This window comes from Anastrepha obliqua, chromosome 4 (assembly GCF_027943255.1).
Source record: "Anastrepha obliqua isolate idAnaObli1 chromosome 4, idAnaObli1_1.0, whole genome shotgun sequence".
In the NCBI taxonomy this organism is placed as follows: domain Eukaryota; kingdom Metazoa; phylum Arthropoda; class Insecta; order Diptera; family Tephritidae; genus Anastrepha; species Anastrepha obliqua.
In genome coordinates this window covers 39,735,077-39,748,908 of record NC_072895.1, presented here as the reverse complement: position 1 = coordinate 39,748,908, position 13,832 = coordinate 39,735,077, and positions in this window count along the sequence as shown.

The following is a 13,832-nucleotide window of genomic DNA, read 5'->3' as shown; positions in this document are numbered from 1 at the left end:
CTATATTTAGTATGCCTAGAATATAAATGTATATACTTACATACACATACATACGTGTGCTAACTAATTCGATTAGTAGTAGTTTTCCCGCTTAAAAATACAAAACCCGATGGTCTTACATGTATACTTAGTTCTGCAATAAGTTCTGTTACAAGTTAAGTCCGTAATAGATTTGAAATTATAATACTTCTTTAATAAAGTTATTTTCATTTAATCATGTAAATATTACACAAAAAATGTTTAGTTTTCATTTGAAATGGTCACCATTTGACTTTACACAAGGCTTCAAACGACTGGCCATTCAGCTATTGCTGCACGCACGGCTTCCATGGATATTGACGTCGCTGCTTGAACCAAAGATTTTTTGAGACTCTAGAAAATTTCTGTGAGGTCTTCGACAAGCCATGTTCTCCAATTCTGGCCACAAACTGCAGTCCAATGGATTCAAATCTGGACTTCCAGATGGTTGTTTTTTAGCCGCTGCTGCGTGGTTTTTGCCCCATGGGCTGGAGCGGAATCTTGCTGGAAGATCCAACACTCGCGATTGACGAGACTACTGCTCAATTGCTTTACAACTCCTTCTAAGACATCTTCCTGGTACACTTTTGCCCCGGTTTTGACCTCCCCACCAAACCATGGCGGAGGCTGGATGGTGGCCACGCTAAATCCTTGGAACAACATTTTTGCGTCTTTAGAAGTTTTAGCATAGATTTTGACGTTTTGCTTATAAAAAACTTCTTCAACGGCGAAAATTTTCTCTTCTGCGAAAATAATATTTTCATGGCCGTTGACCGCGTGCCACCGAAGAAGCTGCTTGCATTTGTCGAGTCTAATTTTCTTCAAGCGTGTTGTCACAAGATGACCAGTTGAGCGATGGAAGGCTTTCATGTAGAGATCATTTTTAATTAGACTTGACATGGATCTGGTCGAACGGCTTTTATGGCTGCGCTGGTTCAAACCACTTCTTGTTCTGCCTGCCACTTCAGACATTTGGAAGAACGATTGTTCGTGCAATATGTAAGCAATATGTGTTGCTAAATAAGCCTCTTTATAAAAAGAGTTAACTCATTTTCTAGTTCATCTTCAAAAGAGCTGGCCAGCGAGAGTTGCCAATTCAGTATTGATTGTTTTTGCTTCTTCTACCTGGCAATAGTAAATAGAAGCTCATCCTCTGTCGTATAACCGCCCTATTGTGATTTGGGAAGTTTTTTTCTCAACATCAGCTTTCCCTAAAAAATTGTTCACTGTCCTGGACTCACTTGCTTCCACGCTTTGTGAATTTAATAAACAACATCTAACAAATTTATTGACTTTAACAACTTCAAGGCAGAGTTTGTAGGCTGTCCGCTTATGAGAGAATAAAATATCTTTGGTGAGGAAAAAAAATGTCGGTGACCTATATATTATAGGAGGGTTGTTTGCTCAAAAGAGAAAAATTTTAAAAATCCCTGAGGATTTATGCAGTACTGAAAAAAGTGTCCGCTTATGGGGGCGGCCCGCTTAAGAGAGGTGTCCGTAGGAGAGCGTACTCTGTATGATATATATTTTTTCATAAAATTCATAGAAATTTCGTAAAAATCGGCAATTTTGTAATCGGAGTTTTTTGAAAACTTTTGAGTATACAATTTCATAACCCATACAAGTTTAGTGCAATAAGGTGAACTTTTGCCTCAAAAATTTTCAAAATCGTTTTTGTTTTTGGATTTTGTGAGAGGCAGTCATAGTTAAACCTGCTTAAATACATGAATACTTTTGCAAGTTAACTAAAATTGTTATTTCTCACAAATGTGGTCATCTGTTGCATTCACCGTTTTGTCTGATTAATATAAAAGATATACAACTAATCGTTTTTTAGGGAGCTTACTGTCCTATAGGTATGCTTTTCTCGCCTCACAACTACTTTTTCTACACCTACACTAATATGAAAAAGATTACCTTATTTGTTGCTCAGCGCAATAAAAAGTCATTTTTAGGAACAGCTTCTATCGAAAACAATTTCTCATTTGTACTCGTACAACAACAAGAAAATTAGTGGGTGAGCAAATACATAACAAATAAAAGCGAGCAGTGCTGTTGTCAAGCGGTTGCTCCAAAAACCAAAAATTGTACGAAAATCTCATTACTAAATTTGTTGTTGTTGTTTTTTGCTGGAATGAAGAAATTGAAGCGAGTAGCTTTGACGCAGGGACTGGCATACAATTTTGGCAATTTGATAGCATTTGACAGATTACGTAACCCAGGGCAGAGGTAGCGGGACACTGGCCACTAGGAAAGCATGTGGCCACAATAGCGGTGTTCGTTAGTAGAATCGGCGCAGCTATCACCTGAATGTTGGCAAGGTAAACTGGTACAGTTTTATTAGGTTATAATCGTTTGCATAATTAGTCTGCGGCAGAATAGGAGTACTACTTATGAATCTGCAATATGAATGACGCCTTCACGCGCTTATTGATTCTTGTGTAGAAGTTTGGAGATGTCTGTGTCCAACGAACCGGGTAACAGAGTTCATGAACATATGCCGTTTATATGAGTATTAAAGGGAATTACATGGTGCGACAATTTGAGTTTGAAGTGAACGAGCGATCGAATCGGTTCAGCATATCAAAAGACCTAAAGGGTTTGGCCTATCGCGGTTGACACTTTTTAAGGATAAAATGAAGTTTAAAATTGTTTAAGCCAAGTTATTTCAAAAAATGCGAATTAACCAAAAAAATATTTTTCCTGCGAAATTTTACTGCATATCTCTTAATTTTATATTTCGCTTCAACAAATATTTTAACCATTTATTCAACTGGATAGGTACGCTTTCAGAAATAAAAATCAAGAAATTAACGTCCGGACTGGATAAAGTTGTCGCACAGTGTAATAAGTATTTTTATCTCCTGCTTTAACAAGTTTCCGTTACAGGTTTAAACCGTTACATAAATATATTACTTTGAAAATTTCCCGATGAGGTTACTGAAATAAAAAGTAATCAACTGAGTAGCAAACTATTCATGTCGTCTTGACTGCTTTTGAGTACTATAAGTTGGCACTGAGGACATGGAAAGGGTCTTTCTAGATGACAGTAGTAAATAATTCCTAGACGGTAAACACAAATCCATTATTTTTTCGTAAAATCCAAAATTTTATTTAAGATATTTCGGATTGTTCGATTTGGGTCAAATTTACACAGTTTTTTTGTATAATTTGTTGCCATTTTAAAGGTAGTTTCATATTGACTCTTTCATAGAAGACTTGGTCCTTATTGGCGAAAAACTATAGTAATAGATTCTTCTCTTGAATTTCTCATCACTCAGGAAGTTTTGCAATGAGAGAAACGGGTGGTAACCACTTCGTGCCAGGTCCGGACTATATGGTGGATACATTAAAACTTCCCAAACAAGCTCCCTGAATTTTTGGCGAGTCACACCAGACGTGTATAGCCTTGCGTTGTTCTGATGGAACACAACAGCTCTTCCGTTGGCCAATTAAGGCCGTTTCTGGTCAATGGCTAGCTTCAAACTCTCCAGTTGTTGAAAGTGGAGATCTGAATTTAGTGTTTGGCCCATTTGGTGAAGTCCCACCAACTACACAGTACAACCTTTCTGGCCGTTAGTCTTCGTTTGGCCACCGTTTGAGTTGCTTCATCACGTTTCGACCACGATCGTCACATCCACCATCCGTTTAAGAAGTGGGTCGCTTACATTTCGTTTGGCCAATGCTTCGCAGATAGAAATTCGATCCATTATGTTTTTTGGTGTTATTGGGTGTGGCACTCAAACATCGAGCTTCTTGTTAATTCCAACTTTAGATCTTTATCTCCCGAGTGATGCTACTACTACTAACAGGCTGGTCAACTTCGATTATTTATGTGATTTTATCAATATTTTCGACATTATTGACATTTTCTTTAACATCAAAAATGCCTGAACGGAATGTTAAACAACAAATTCAATTATTGCCTTTATTTGTACGCCGATATTTCGACCTCAATTAGAAGTCATCTTCAGGAACTCTTGGCTGTGCCTGGTCGACTTATTTTATTTACATCAGCAATTTACATCATCTGAGTAGGTACGTGGTTTGTTCAAGATATTTACTCTTGGATAGTCATTAATCTACTCAAGCCTAAGTACTCCCAATTTTGATTTGCAATTTACAAATTTAGCAAAAAATGCATTTCCAATCAACTTAGCTTCGAAAAGCTGTCAACCTTGGCTCCACAGTCTCTATTAAAAAGGTAATACCAACACGTCTCTCGTGTATATGTATGTAAATACGTAGCTATGTGTGCACATAAATATGCGGGTATATACCAATTAATAAGTTTATGCATGTTTGACCTTTAAAAATGCAAGCCTGCACATACTTGACATCAACTTCGAGTTTGGTACTTGCAACCCAACCCCAATCATGTTGCTATTTGCTATTTTTTGTTTTTGTATTTTTTGTTTTTGTATTTTTTGTTGTTTTCTGAACTCCCACTATCAAGCAAAAAGGAGCCACCGCCGCTTTATCGCTCATTATTGCTGCATGTGTGTGTGTGGCAAAGTGTGCGCTGCTGGCAGCTCATTTACTTACTGATGTTTGTTATGAAAATAAACGTGATATCCCTGAAAGAGTATGCTGCTGCAACATCAATAACAATGAAAACAGCAATACCATTATAGCAACAACTCACCTTGGCCTAAACGTCAAATCGCATAAAAATCTTAATTTTGAAATGGAAAAAAATATGCAGCCAAGCAGACAGGCAGAGCGCGAGACGTACGAGAAATGGATAGATTCGGACGAACAATTAAGGCTTTCGTAAAAGTTCAGTGCGGTAGAGTACAGTGTGGACGCTTCTATTTGAACTTTGGTGAAAAATTAGGTGTTCGAATATCATTACACTCCTTAAACGTATTCAATTACTTGTACAATCATTTATCTCCTCCAAGCTAAAGCGATAAACCTGCTAATAATTCAAGTCATGCGCTGTTAGGCAAACTTTGCTGGTATTAAGTTCTCTTAACTTTCACTCATCAGATAATGGCACTTTTCAGGCACATTTTTTCAAGGTAATTAAAGTCCATTTTATCTTATCATTCAGATAAATATTTTATTTATTGATACTTTTCTGCGAAAACTTTCGCTAGTCGCATAAATTGAGTGCACGTGTCGAAATTTATATTCCTTTGCGCAGATTTCCAGTAACAGATAAAAGAAGGTTATGAGTGAATTCATATAATTGACAGACTACCTAATAACTGCACACAATCTCAATTCTACTCAAAAGTTGTAAAGGGTGATCAATTTAGAGGCATTTAAAGTGAAATAAAACAACGAAAATTCAAATTGATTGAGCAATCTTTTTAATTTTTGGGTAGAAGTATTCATGACATTTACTTTTTAAAGATAATCCCTATCAAATATTGGCCGCAATTGCGCTGTAATTCGGCCCTGCGTGAACACCAATCTTGAATGACTCGCTGGAGGACTTCGATCTATCTCTCATGAATAACTTTAGTAATGTTGGCTTCCAATGTCTCGAAGCGGGCTTATCCACAAAGTATTAAGACTTTACATACCACCACAAATACTTAAATGTCCAAAGGTGTGATAAAACATGCTTTTTATGGTCACTCCACTGGTCCGAGACAAGAAATAAATTGCTCACCGAAACGACAACACAGTAAATTCATTGTTTCACGGGTTGTATGGCAATTAGCGCCGTCTTGTAGAAAGATTGTGGAGATCACGACCTTCACTTTCCGGCATCACAAAGTCGTTTATCATGGCGCGATAGCGTTCGCCACTCAGTGTTTCATTGGCGCCAGCTTTGTCTTTGGGCCGATAATTCTTCCAGGCCATAGGCCGCACAAATGGTTGTTCTCAATTGATGTAATGGCTGTTTTCGAATGGCTTCGGGCTGCTTTTCTGCTCAAATACGGTAATTTTGCTTATTAACGTAGCCATTAAGCCGAAAATGGGCCTCATCGCTGAGCACCATTAGTTGGCCTGAGCGAGCGATGAACACTTTTGGCAGAGCTTCAATTTTCGTAAAACAATTGTACGATTTGTAAGCGTTGTTGAGGTGTAAATCTTTCCAATGAATACTGAAAAATGGTGTATTTAGTTTGACAGTAGTCTCACGTTATCTGTCAAAAAATCCCTATTGGAAAAAGTACCTCCAATTTGATCACCCTTTATAATTATCAATAAGACATATTAAGGGGGAACACCACTGCGAACGCGTGAAAATTAAGTGATTTTCATGAATTTTTTTTTATAAGTAGGGATGATTACTTGAGGATCGGACAAATTATAATTTATTTAACATATATTTAACTATACTGACACAAATTTTTATTTAAAAATGTTAAAAATTACAATTGTTATTAATATTAATGCAATGACGTCATAAAAAACTGATGCACCCTGGTGGCCACGATACAGCGGTGAAAAATCATCTGAAAGCAAAACACGAAAAAAATGATTAATCTATACATCAACGGCTATCATCGTACGTGGCGGTTGTTTTTATTTTTTTTTTTAGAAAATTGTGCAGGTTTGAAAAATGAGTTTGGGTTTTTACCCTTTTTTTTGTTTTCGAAAGGCTTGAAAAAATATAAATTTGTGGAATTTTTAAAAACGGCTATGTACGACTGTAGCCAATACATGCACAAAAACTAAAAAAAAAAAATTAAAATCGGTTCATAAGTCTTCGAGAAATCGGGGCCATCGTGTTCAGAAAAGTCGTTTTGAGAAAAACGCATTTAAAGTTTTCATTGGCGGCGCTCAGTGAGAACGCTCAGTATTAAGTAGCAATAATTCTTCGTCAATTTTCAGGATTTTAAGTTGAAATTTGTTTACATATTTTTGAATATATATGAATATAGTTTTATATTTCGATTTTTGTTTTTACGAAACCACATATAAAAACCAGTTGTGTTGTAAAGTATAGAAAATAGCTGAAAAGCGAAAAAATTATAATCCGTCGGAAAAAAGAAGTATATCGACTCCATATATAGTTTTTTTTTCTCAAAAAGTACTTACATTTTACTCTGTTATCGTTATTTGAAAATGAAGCGCTTGCACTTCAATTCTGCCTTTTCATTTCACTTCATTTACACAACACTGAGGTTATTTAGAAATATCATACAATCATATGCAATTTTTTTTCGTTTTATTATCGTTAAATATATACATATTTGATGGATTAAAATAATTTGAATTATTTTATAATACTTAATTTGGAAATAAAATTGAATCAAAACTACCATACCATATATGGGCCCATATGCGGTAGAGGGTTAAAAAAACAAAAAAAAAAAAATAAAAAAAAAATTAAAAAAATAAATTTCAACATTAGGCTCATTACCATTATACAATTGTTTAATAATTTGGAAGACCTCAGTTCTGCAGAAATTAGGGATATTCTCAATTGTTTGAAAGGCGCACACTGGTTTTAGGAGAGACATGTCTATGCCCACGCGGCATCATAATGGGCTGTGAGCCTGAGTGGGTCCCACAGGACAACTGCTTCACCCTAACCTAACCCAGGTTCAGGTGCGCAAAAATGTGTACAGTAAAAATTGTGTCGATTTTTAAGTGTTCCGATTTCAGTGTCTTGGATTCAATTAAAATTATTGATGACTGATTTATATGACTACAAGAGGTTCAAAAGATTTTCAATGAATTTGAAAAGTTCGTTTTGCCATCAAATTACTTGAATGGCTTAAGAGCAGAGCAAGCCATGTACTGAAATGTTTATAATATTTTCAGATGCATATAATTTAAATAATTCTCAATTCCACTTGATCACATTAAAGAGGGTGAACTGTACGAAATAGTGCTTATATGTGTAGATGTCATGTGCGAACAAGGGTCATCTTAAACCTATCCCATCATCACAAAGAATAAACATCTTTTTATTACTATTTTTGTTGCTTCTTGTGAACGATTGCATTGCGAAGGCATGCAAAATATTGCATATGACCGCTTGCGTCTGTATGTCTGCATATATGTGCATATGTATAGGTGTACATAGTTTCGTTGTTCATTTGCTCTGCTTACATGTGTTTGAAGAGTGAATGTACAAGAGTCTTGTGATATACTTTTTATTTTACTTTTGTTTCTTTTTTTTGTTTTATTTTTATTTTTGTTGTTGTTTTTTGTTGCATGGTGCAACGATCTGCTTGCAATGATCCATCAAATTAAATTTAATGCGAACCTCTGTGCGTTGCTAATGTTGTTGCTGCCAATGCTGCTGCTGCTCTGTTGCTGTTCGCTATAGTTGTTGTTGTGTATTGTGTTAAGCAGACTACTATCTGCATACATACATGCACACATATTTTTTGTTGTTGGGCTCGTATGTTTGGATGTGCTTATGTTGTTGTAGTTGGTGTGGTGAATGGCAGGCGCTTAACACGCCATGTCTGCACCGCATTCATGCTCGTCAGTCCGTTCAACTGGCACTTGAAGCGCCGTCTCACACAAATAACATATGAACAAGTACACAACAATTGTACAAAACATATACACATACATGATCATATACTATATACTATACATACATACAAATATATAACGCGCGATCTACATGACTGCCTGACGGCCTCAGCGCCTGAATGCTGTTGTTTCTATGAAATGAAATATTTCTACACATTTGTTTTCTATTGTTTTTCTTGTGTTTATGTAGTAATTGTATGTAGCAAGTAAACGTCATGCTGACAGACTGACTGACTAACTGACTTCCACTTTGAAGTATTGCTGGTGCTGCTCCACGCCTTGTCACGTTGTTTTTGTGCGCTTTTTCATTCAGTCGCTCGCTCACTTACATACATACTTTTGCTGACTTGGATTTACACTATGGCAGCAATGAGGAGAAGCTAAGCAAAAGTTGCAAAAAAGCTATACATAAACAAATACAATAGCAACACAAAAATTGCAACAACAATAAGGGGCAGCTACAACAACAGCAACAACATATAAGCTAGAGCAATTCTAAGCCAACGTCAGGCAACAATCTGCGCTCGAGCACATTTATTGGGTCATGGTCGCTTGCGCTGCTGCTCGGCTACTTCTGCTGTTGCTGTTGCTGTTACTTTAACTGCTACTCTATTACAAGTGCTGCTGTTAACATGTCTTTCATGTTCTAATGTTGTTATTGTTCGCTGGTGTTAATGTGCTTTTGCCTTGCTGCAGTTACTCTAGCTTTGGCTTTGACAACTGTTGCTGTTATGCTGACTATTGTTGTCGACAACTATTGTTTCTGTAGTTGTTGGCAACATCAGTCAGTATGTCAGCGTGTCAGGCGTTCGTTGGCTTGTTAAATAAATGTACATGCGTATGTGCAAGTACATAGAGGCAAAAGTACTACGTGAAGCTTGCGCGCCTGCGTTTACGATTCACATGCTGGGTTCGCGTTTGTTCATTGTTCACAGGGTGGAATGTGCAGTGCAAATATGCATGTATGTATGTATGTATGCATGCCTACATTTCTACACAGTTTGTATGCTTGTAGCGTAGCATGAGCAGATAGTGAAGTATCCCACCCCTACTTCGATGTATTCCAGATTTAGTTCTAATTGCATAGATTTTTGTATTATATGTAAGTACAGGGAATCTTCTGCATATTCACGTGAATATTTTAAAAGTCTCGAATTTATTTTATTTTGCCTACATACATACATATTTCATTCACTAAAATGGGTATTAGTGGTACAATAGTGGAAAGAATATTTTAGACTATGTCACAAACTCTGATTAGTAGTTGATTACTTTTCTAATTTCTATCTACATACGTAAAATAGGTGTTTCGCCAAGGTAGAAGGAGCAGCGTTTTGGTGTGCATCGTGATATTTTCCCGCAGTTTTATGCCGCCTCCGTACGATAGATGATTTTTTTATGAGTAGCTTTTTCGTGGTAGAAATACCATCGAAGGGTCATCCACTTTTAAAAAAAACGTGTCTGTTATTTGACATTTAACCGAGAACTCTCGAACGGTACTCATACACCAACACATTCGGACAGCTGCACTTTTCCGAAAATTTAGTAAATTATTAGCCAAGCTAATTTTAGTTAGAATATAGGCCTGGTAGCTAAATAATAATAAAATTGATGATAACTATAGTTATAAAGTGATCGCTCGTTAATGCAAACTAATTGAAATCAAGCGGGTTCTTATCTGCAGGACTATTCACTGTTGACGACGTCAAAACGTATAGAAAAATATATCACCATTTTACCTCAATTATGTATTTTAAAATGGATAAGGAACCGAACACAGAAATGCACTTATTAAAAAATGCTACAGAATTCTTTTCAAACCTCATTTACATTTCAAATTTCTCTCAATAAAATGCATCTTCCAATCACAAGAATTAAACGCGTTTTGTATTCTATTTCTTGTTGTTGTTGTTGTAGCAGCATAAACATTCCCCATATTTACATACGGGGATTGCTGCTGGAGTGACAGTCCTTGGCCGGATATAAATCCGGGTCGTTTCGGTAACGTAGAACCGACTGTCGTGTAAACGGTTCTATTTCTTCTTTTCTAAAGGCTCAAATATCGCTCTCGCCCTTAAATCTGCACTTGCTTTTTCAGTTCTCCTTTAATAGCAACTATTTTTGGAACTATTGGGCAAGATCAAAAATCATTGAGAAAGTAACTTATTTATATAAAAAAATTATGAATAAAATGATAAAGAATAACAGTTTTCAGAAGCATATAAAGGTTTTCGATCCCAGTAATACGAAATTATGGTTTGAATGAAAAATCAAATATTGCAGCCGATGAATTAGCGAGACTCGGCACCAATCTGACTAAGGAGTACATAGATAATGGCATAGGCATACCCTTACAAAAATGTAACCTACTTATCTGTGAAGAAGGTGCAAGAGCAGTGAATGAAAGATGGCGTAATGAAACCACGTGCAGAATCGCCCGACAGTTGTGGCCCACTCTCAATGCTAAACGCACAGAATCTCTATTTAGCCAAAGTAAGCACAGTCTTAGCACACTTATCTCAGTTATAACCGGGCACTGTCTATTAGGTAGGTACGCTCAGAGGATGGGTGTGCAAACACATGACTCCTGCTGAAGCTGTCTAGATGAAGAAGAGACGATCTCCCACCTGCTGTACTATTGCTCTATCTTTACTTTTCTTCTGCTCTATCTAGGTTGCTATTCTAACCTAGGCAGACAATTTTTTAATGATTTGGAAACTCCCAGTCATGCAGAATCGGGGATATTCTAAATTTTTTGAAAAGCTCACACTGGTTTTAGGGGGCTAGTTCCCCACCCGCCATCACAATGGGCTATGAGCCTGGGAGTGTCCCACAGTGGACACCCGCTTCAACTTACCTTAACCCACCTTAGACACAAAAGCCGCTAGTATTACACGTTTACTCGTTGACAGAAATATTTCAAAAGAGGTCCAAAAGTGGAGATCTACAAAAATAGTATACGCATGATTTTGATATTTGCTGTTCCAAAGGCAATTTTGAACAGTTTTATTTTTATTACTACTGTGTTTCTTTTTCTGATTTTTACTTTATTACTTTATTACCTTTCAATATTTATTATTATTTTTTAACGAGTACCTTTCATATTTGGTTTACCGCACGTGTTTGAAAATAGTCTCGGGTACATGAAAATGTAATTAAAAAAAACTGCCGCATTTCATCCAACGACTATCATTTCGTTATAAGTTGTCATTATTCCGACCCATTTTTCGTTGCTTTGAACTTGAATATTTTATCGCTTTAGTGCGATATACTCGTGTTATCACTGGCAAGGAATAAAACTTCTTATCTATTTCAATTTTCGGCTACATACTATTATTCTATGTTATCATTTCGTGTGGACATCTTCTTCATTTATCACATTCCTTACTTTCCAAAGGCCGAGTGCTTAACACAATTGTGTCGTCGCTGTATCTTAAGTTGTTTTGGCATATAATATAATTTTGTTGCTTTTTAATTTTTTTATTTCTTGTTTCTATTTGTTGTTATTGTGTTAAGCGTTTTGTTAGGTTTTGCTTTCAATTTCCCCTAACAACAACGATGGGACTGATAAGAAAGTAGTCTGAGCAATTCCAATAACTGCTATTTTATTGATAAGAATTTCGCCACAAACATTGTGAAATCAATTAAAATACTTGCAGAATTGTTTTTTATAGGGTAACTCTGAATGTGTATGTACACTTACATACATATACTCCTTATCAAAATACAAAAAGATCTCGTCGAAACTTGCGGAAATACATTTTTTTTAATAAAACTTCTGCAAAAGGGAATGACAAGAGAAATGTGAAAAAAATCGTAATAAATTAAAATGAATTTAATATAAAAAATATTATTAACTAGCATATCAAATTAGAATGCTCATGAGCATTGTCTCGTAGCCTTAGCTCTTCGCTTCATATCCTTAACTCCTCCTTGATGATGTTCTGTCCCATTGCATAGGAAGGGCTCGGGTCCTATTAATAACAAAAGCTATTTCGTTCCCAATTATACACCTATGTCCTGTGTTCCATATGAGCCAGATGCTAATGTGCATTCCTAGCGAATTCAATTTCTCGATGCACTCAAGGACGAATGAGGACTTAACCTCAAAGAAATACAATGTCTTGAGTGCCGCCTGACTGACGCTTAGAATGGATAATTGATCATTGCGGAGCTAATCTCTGCACATAGATACCTTCTCCTAGAAGATGCTGTGAAGACCACCCATCTGCGGTCTTTATTTCGTGGCCATTCTTCGAGCCATCTGTACATCAATGTAGAGTACACTCTGGAGATTTCTTTCGAGAGCAAAGAATAAAAGAAGAAGCAACTATTGGAGTTTCTTTTCTTCTTAAATTCAATAACCTTAGTGATATCATGCCTTCATAGCTGGGTAAGTGGGAGGTGCAGGCTCAACGCTTCCTTGCTCTTGGCTGAAATCACTTTTCCTTGACCAAAACCCACCTTAGTCATATTAAACATGGTGCGTTTGGCTGATTGCTGAATAACTAAAGGGTTTTTAAATAAGAGGTGTTATTTTGATATTCAAAGAAAAATGCTAGTTTTTAATATAAATGATCGGATGTTTATTTCATTATAAAGAGGAAGGTATGCCGTTAATAGTGGAAAATAACATCAGGCAAATGACCACCGCAACCACGCTTACAAGACAATATCGTTTTCATGAAATTTTCCACAACCGTACTGCAAAGTGGCTACCCTTGTCCTCGTTAGCCTCGCGAATGCTATCTTTGAGTTCTTGAATCGACCCTGAGCTGTTGGCTGTTGGCGTAGACCTTCTCTTTCACGTGGTGCCACAGAAAAAGTCACAAGGTATTAAATTACAATTGTGATCACCTCTTCGAGAGATAACACGGTCCGGAAACTTTTCCCGTAAACGATCGTTGCTTGTATGGCACGTAGCGCCGTCTCGTTGAAAATAAACGTTGACCAGATCAATACCATCCAATTCCGGCCATAAAAAATCGTTAATCATATCTCGATAGCGCATTCCATTCACCTGTAACAGCTGTTATTGGTAAACCCTATATTTGAAGCGATGCTAGCTCGAGCATAACCTCCATTGCAGCTGTGCTTCATTCTCGTAAAATAATGAGTATAGGCGGTTAAATTTCAAGCAATTAGCTTCTCATTCAGCCAGTGATTATTCCTTCACTCCTTTTATAAAAACAATACCAGTAACTTTTTTCACTCCGTTGGATAAAAAAAGTTGTTGAGAGAAAGTAAATTTTATTCAAAAGCCAATTCAATCAGGTATTAAAAGATTTTCAATTATCTACTTTTTTATGTAACTAAGCCCTATTCTAAAACCAACCCATTAAATAAGTATTTAAAAT